Genomic DNA, 6,904 nt, shown 5'->3' with positions numbered 1-6,904 from the left:
GGCCGGAGCGGCCCAGCCCGCGGCGGCTCCGCGTCAGTCAGTCATGGGGCGGCCGCCCAGAGCCGCCGCGGGGGCGGCGGGGCGCGGGGCGCGGGGGCCCGGCTGAGCCGGCCGTCGGAGCAAGAGCCTGCCGCGGAGACGACGGAGGAGGAAGCAAGGCGATCCCGGAGGCGGCGGCGGCGGGAGCAGCGGGAGCCGCCTGGGATGTTCAGTGAGTGCGGGCGCGGCGGGGAGGCCGGGCGGGGCCGGGCGGGCGGGCCGGCCGGAGGGCGCGCGGGCGGGCGCGGCGAGGCCTAGGCGGCGGTGGGGGCGGGGCGCGCGCGGGCGGGGCCGGCCGGAGGGCGCGGGCGGCGTGGCCTGCGGTCGGCGGCGGCTGCACCGGGGGGCTCCGCGATCCTCTCGGTGCGTCCTGCGGGGCGGCTGCGGGCACCCGCCGGGGGTGGGGGGGCGGAGCGCGGGTCCTCGTCTCTTTCATTTAAGGAGAAGGGAAATGTCTTTTGGCCGAACTCAAGATTAAACTTCGCACATGGTGGGTGTGGGTGGACGGGGTTGCAGTCGACCTCTGCATGTGACACTGGAGAGCTAGAGTTGGGCAAGCTGTTGCTAGAGGATGCCCACCTGCGAGGTGGCCTCGGAGGTTGCTTAACTCATGACAGCGAGGTAAGGTGCGCGCGCCCCGGCGGCACTCGCGAAGCCCCGGGGCTTCTGAAAACGCCTTAGGTAAGGCGTTGGTCCGGAGGGAGCTGATGGTTAGAAATAGTGGTGTCATTTTAGACTTAGCGGAAGTGGAGTACAGGAAAGCTTCATGCAGTTCACCCATCAGTTGTGAAAGTGTCGTTACAATGCGGATCTCGCAGCTTGTAAGGTTCTGGATCCAAAGGTAAATCGGCCAGTCCCATGCGGCGTTCGTCTTGAATTACCTAAACTCTGACCTTGCAGATTGAAATCTTGGAATGGTAACTCCCGCTAGCAAGAATCGGGCGCCTCGTAGGGAGGAACGGTAAGGGCGGAGCTTGTCTTCTGTTAGGTGATACAAGTGTAGATATACCTGAGTGGTGGGGAGGACTCGGTGGCCGGTCCCCAGCCTTGGTCACAGCCCTGCTTCAAAGTGAGAGTAGGAAGAGGAGTCAGTGCCTCATCTTTCAACTCGGAGAAGCTTAATGTAACGGATGGGGGCTTGATGACTGCATTCATCTTAGGTGGAAACCATGTAACCATCTGTAACCTCTGTGAGCCTTAGTTTCCTCTTCTGTAAAATGAAGTAATGACTGATAACTTTAACGTGAGCCATTTAAAGGACATCAAAAAAAAAAAAAAGAATACTGTATATGAAAATGCCCGGCATTTAGAGAGCATTCTGGTGTTCTGTAAATACTAGTTATCGGCCATTGTAATTTCTCATTGGCAGAATACCTTCTGGGTCGTAGGCCTAATCTTTTGCATTAAGTGAAGCATGCTAACTTTTGATTTTCTTTATGAACTGTAAATTTTTCTTGTCTTGAAAATCAGTGTTAAATTAGAAAACCAAAATGTGGGCTAGCCTTGAGCATTTTTTGTTTGTCATCAGCAGTTAATCTGATTAGTGTGTTTTGGAGTAGTTTTGTTGCTTCTGCCTCTAAATGTGTAAGGTTTGTGTTTGGTTCTGTCCCTGTGAAGCTCCGTAAAGGCCTCCCTTAACTGTTCATTTGCTGTTTCTCAAATTTTATTTTTGCAAACAGATGTCCTTCCTAACACCTACGAAGGACACCTCTGGAGAGAGGGAAGGGGTTTTGATTTTGTTGGTTCGTTTAAGCTGGAAGGGAGCCCTGAGGGTGCTCTGTTAAGCCAGCATTGCACAGTGAACAGTACTAGAAGTCTCTCTAGAAGTTTCCAGCCTCTCTTCATGTGACAGACAGCTACTCAGGTAGGAACTGTTCTGATTATTCTCTCAGTAAGCGTTTGGTGAGTTTTCACTGCTGTGTTCCCCAAGAGGCTCCTGACCTAATGTAGAACCCACTGAGCAGCAGGACACCACAGAGGGGAAGAGCTCAGACCGGTTAGCCAGGCAGCCCATGTTCTCCTCCCAGTACTGCGGGCCCTTGGACACCTTGTCTGACTTCTTTGGGCCTCAGCTTTCTCGCCTAAAGAACGTTCCTTAGCTCTGAGGGTTGTTGCAAGGCCGTAAAGGAGATCATCGCTGTAAAGCACTGACAGGTGTTAGGTGTTAGTAGTGGTGGTGTAGGAGACAAATAGTATGGTGATTACTGTGCTCCAGGTTTGTTCCTGGGTTTGGTGGGTGGAAGAAATTACACTCGAGGAAAAGACGGCCCAGCTGAACTGTGAAGCCCGAGTGGAATTGAGCTAAATCAGGTTGGAGTGCCAGTGTGGAGGGTTCCTCCAGTTAATGGAGGAGCCTTGACCAAAGCCCCTGAGGTGAGAGGGTAGGGTGGCACCCACCTGTTTTGTACTCAAAGGCAGATCAGAGTAACCTCAAGATGACATGATGGAGATAGAATTTTTTTTATTCTCCACACTGTTGGAGGCAGGAAAAAGTTTTTAAGCTGAGCACAGATGGCATCAGATTAGCTCTGTGGAAAGACTGTGCCTGTGGTGGTGTGGGGTGGAAAGTCGGGAAGAGCCACCGCTTGTCCTGGCAGCTTTGTCAGCCTGTGACTCTGAAAGGAAGATGACTGCTTAGCAGAGACAAACGTTTTAGTCCAAATCTGGACACTTAGAGGCGTTCTGAGAAGAAAGGAGGATACCTGTAGCTCATTCCAGGCAACCTTCCCTCTTAGAAAGGATCTTCAAGGATGTACTGTGTGCGCTTGAGTACAAGGCAAGGTGCCCCCCAGAAGTATCCCTCTGAAAAGAGGGTGTGGCCACACATTTAAGTCTCTGCTGTTCCAGGGGCTGTCTCGGTTACTCTGCTGAACAGCAAGATGCCGTCTGGGAAATACATGTTGGACTGAAACCGTCTCAGCCAGTGCTAGTTTGGGATATTTATACAATCAATATAGTAAGTGATGAGTGAGAAACATTCTGCCACCTGAATGGGTATTGGCGGCTTGTGCTGAGATTTCCAGTGAGAGCAGCACGTGGATTCAAGAAGTGCCCTCTCACGGATGATTTAGTAGATGCGAAGGTGATATCCTCTGGGAAGTGGAATTTGGTGATCCAGAGTGGCTTAAGTGACCACAGAGACCCTGATGGGTCTTTTTTTTTTTTTTAAACTAAAATTTTCTCTTCTTAATTTTCTCATTTCAGAGGTAAGGTTGTCCTAAGTTTGAGCTTGCTTCTTATTTGGGTGTTTTACAGACATTGACTGCTGCTCTGTTTCTCTGCTGAAGCAGATTCCCCTTTCCCTGCTCATTTTTGTAAACTTTAAGAATTGGAGAATGTTGTGTGCTGGCAAATTTCAGGAAACATTGTAGAAAACTTCCACTCATAAATGTTTGTTTAGCAGTCAAATAAGACATCCTTCTGCTAAGATGTATTGAAACGTAGCTGTGTCTTAGTAACCTTACAGCATTGGATAATAATAAAAAAGTTAGCTCTGTTTTTACTAACAAAATGCTAACTTTTGGAGAGTTGGTAATTTAGGAATCAGAAGTGATTTGCAAAGCTTTATGAACTGACATTTTTAAGCCAAGTTGCTGATGCTTTGGCTTCATAAAGTAATACTATGCTCTAGAACTGTGTTGTCCAATACAGTAACCACTGTCCACGTGTGGTTGCTTAAATTTAATTTAAATTAAAAATTCAAGTTGTGGTATATTTATACAATGGACTACTACTCAGCCATGAAAAAGAATAAAATAATGCCATTTGCAGCAACATGGATGGACCTGAAGATCATCATTCTAAGTGAAGTAAGCCAGACAGATGATATCACTCATATATGGAATCTTAAAAAAGAAAAAGACAAATGAACTTACATATAAAACAGAAATAGACTCACAGACATAGAAAACAAACATGGTTATGGGGGGAGCAGGTGGGAGGGGATAGACTGAGAGTTCGAGAATTGCAGATACTGACTGGTATTTGTAAAATAGATAAACAAGTTCATACGGTATAGTGCAGGAAACTATATTTGATATCTTGTAGTAGCTTATGGTGAAAAAATATGAAAATGAATATATGTATGTACATTTGTGACTGAAGCACTGTGCTGCGTGCCAGAAATTGACACAACAGTGTAAACTGACTGTACTTCAATAAAAAAAAATTAAAAATTCAATTCCTCAGGTGCATTAGCCACATTGTAATTGCTGCAGAACCCTTTGTGGCTGGTTGTCACCAGGCTGAATGGTGCAGCCCTGTAATGTGTCCATCACTGCAGGGAGTCCTGTGGACAGAACTGCTGCAGAATGAATAATTGATCATTCCAGTTTGAGACACACACACACAGGGTTGGTGTCATTCAGGAGTCTCTGAGACCTCACTTGCTGCATTAGAATTCAGTTTTAGGGAGAATGATAAATGTAGGCAAACATTCCCCCTTACTCTAAGAGCACGACACCCGGTTTCTTCTGTCTGCAGTGGTTGCGCATGGAGCGTATGTGACAGGTTTTTTTTAATGAAGTCAAACATGGTGAGTGAAGGTCACCATCCTGTAGACTGTGCCATACTCTTCCATGTTAACAAGGTTTTGTACAGAATTAATTTTTCTGAGCCCTGAAATAGTGTTGAAGTGGGAATCAAATACTTGTGGCTTTTTTGGTTCATAAAAATCCAGAGAAATCATGACCCTAAAGTAAACTGTTAAGAGTTGCAAGCAGAAGCTAGACAGCACTCACTTTGTTTTTAATGGGCATTTCAAAGATAAGAAAAGCCCTGTTCTAGAGAACTGTCCACTGGGGGGGAACTAAGGAACAGTGGTGGCAGGAGTGGACAGCCTGCCCCTGGGGTCATTCAGGAGAGAGTCTAAGCACGGGGTAGCATAAGCAGGTTTGTGATCTGCTCTGGCTGCATTCAAAAGGGTGTGTGAGGTAGAGCTCGAGGTGGGAGGGTACTGGAATAGTCCCATTGCGAGGTGAGTTGTGCTGTCAGATAGTGACAGTGAGGATGTGGTAGCAGTAATGGCTCCAAGAGAGAACCCTGTCTAGAACAGAAGGAGCTGATGGCCATTTAGAAGTGAGGAGGGTGGACAGGAAGGGGAGAGACAGAGAAAAGGATCTTAGGATGATGACTAGTTTTTTTGGTTTGGTTTGTTTTTTTCAAGGGGGAGTGTGTTTGATTTCTCTTTTTGTTGTTGTTTTCCATGTTGGCGGGTGGTGGACACCATCAAGCTGGCTAGGAAAGCTAGGAGAAGGAAGAGGTCTTAAAGGAAGATAATTTGAACACGTTGAATTTCAGAGGTTAAGGTCTCTTCGACTTGAGCTCAGGAAGGTGATCTGACTAGAGACCCTGCCAGTCTTGTGTCAGTGGTGGGACAATGTGGGGGATGTGAAGGATGGAAGGGGGAGCCGGGAGCCACACCAGCACAGGGAGGGAGTTTCAAGGGAGGCGCATGTTCAGCATCCTAGAGGTCATGTCAGATAGTGTGGAAGAGGAACTGTCCGATTGGCAGGAGTTGAGGAATCTCAAGTCTTGGTAAATAGCCCCCTGAGGTGGGAAGCAGGGTCAGCTGGCTGGGTAGGGAGACAAGTCTGGAATGGCTCGGGGTGGGAAGCTGTAGGGAAAGAAGGTAGTTGACAAGAAAAGACTGGTGGGACTTCATGGAAGTTCCAGCTGGTGTTGGAGGAAATCAATTTCTGGTGGCCTCTGTCTGCCTGGCTGTATGATTTCTGCTCCACACCCTCCCCACCCCACCAAAAAAAAAAAAAAAAAAAAAAAAAGATGTCCAGATTCTACACTGCATCCTGAGCCCCCAGCTGTGAGCCTTATCCGTGTGCCGTTTGTTCTTAAGACACCACGAGAAAGGGCACAGCTTTTAGTTCAAGTGTATTCATGGAAGTCGGGGTCTGAGCAAAGCCTGAATATGAAAGACATCATGATTTTTCAATTTTATTAGGCATGACGGAGACTGATAGTGGTATGGTTCATTTATTTTTCAGCTATGATTCATATTTTCACAAAGCTAATTGAATACATTTTATCATGACGACTAACGCAAAAGCTTAGGTTTTTAGGTTCTACTTAGAACAACCTTTTGATAGATACTACCAGCACTTAGACTGCTGTACGGGAAGAGAAGGGAACTGGTGTGTGAGTACCTGGTAGGCACTCTACATGACATCTCATTTAAGAAAAAATACAAAATAATTTTTAATCTGTTTTTAAGCATGAATTTATAATTGGAAGAAAAGGTACTTACTTAAAACAACAATAATAGAAACACATAACTACCTGTCAGGATACTCAGCTGGGGAACTGATTTGAAGTTCGGGGTGTGGGTTTGCCTGGACTTATTCTGAATTAATCCATACTCAGAGATGTCACCTTACATCTGAGGGGCCGGCAGGAGACACACTGTTCGTATACTGCGTTGGCATTTCATGGACTCGGGTAGCCATATACATTTGAATGTATATGGATGGAGTTAGGGCGCAGCCAAGAGCTGAAGAGGGTGGTGGTGTTTCTTCCTACACAGTTATTACTTTGAGACAGGAAGGCGATCCTGTAGTGATTTTGTATAGCAACTTTGTTTAAGTCTTAAACAGTAGGCAGCTATTAATGTATGAGAAATAGATACATATTGTATCAGAATTTTCATTTGAATTTCCAGAAATACTAATAATATGCCATGAAGGGAAAGATATATGATCATCTGTTTTTGGCTTTAAACTTAAACTATTTTACGTCAATTGAAAATTAAGGGAAATCCTGACATTTTTAATAAAGGTGTAATTATGTCGAAACATTATAATTTAAATTTAAAAGATTTTATAATTACAGGAAAAGATAAACAGGTAACTTGGAA

General features: G+C 46.2%; 1 protein-coding gene across 2 annotated transcripts in view; it reads left to right on the top strand.

The window, feature by feature from the left end:
- Positions 1 to 46: 46 nt before the first annotated feature.
- The window catches only part of TAF5L (TATA-box binding protein associated factor 5 like), a 33,347-nt gene continuing 26,489 nt past the window's right edge, over positions 47 to 6,904 (top strand). The window contains exon 1 of one of the 2 annotated variants that reach the window (XM_031460849.2): positions 47 to 211. The gene's annotated coding sequence lies outside the window, so the exon portion shown is untranslated. Of the gene's footprint in view, positions 212 to 339; positions 403 to 6,904 lie in introns of those variants that run through there. The other variant, XM_031460850.2, reaches the window with a different exon arrangement.

The sequence above is a fragment of the Camelus dromedarius genome, chromosome 8 (assembly GCF_036321535.1).
Source record: "Camelus dromedarius isolate mCamDro1 chromosome 8, mCamDro1.pat, whole genome shotgun sequence".
Classification (NCBI taxonomy): domain Eukaryota; kingdom Metazoa; phylum Chordata; class Mammalia; order Artiodactyla; family Camelidae; genus Camelus; species Camelus dromedarius.
This window is presented reverse-complemented; position numbering and strand designations above follow the sequence as displayed.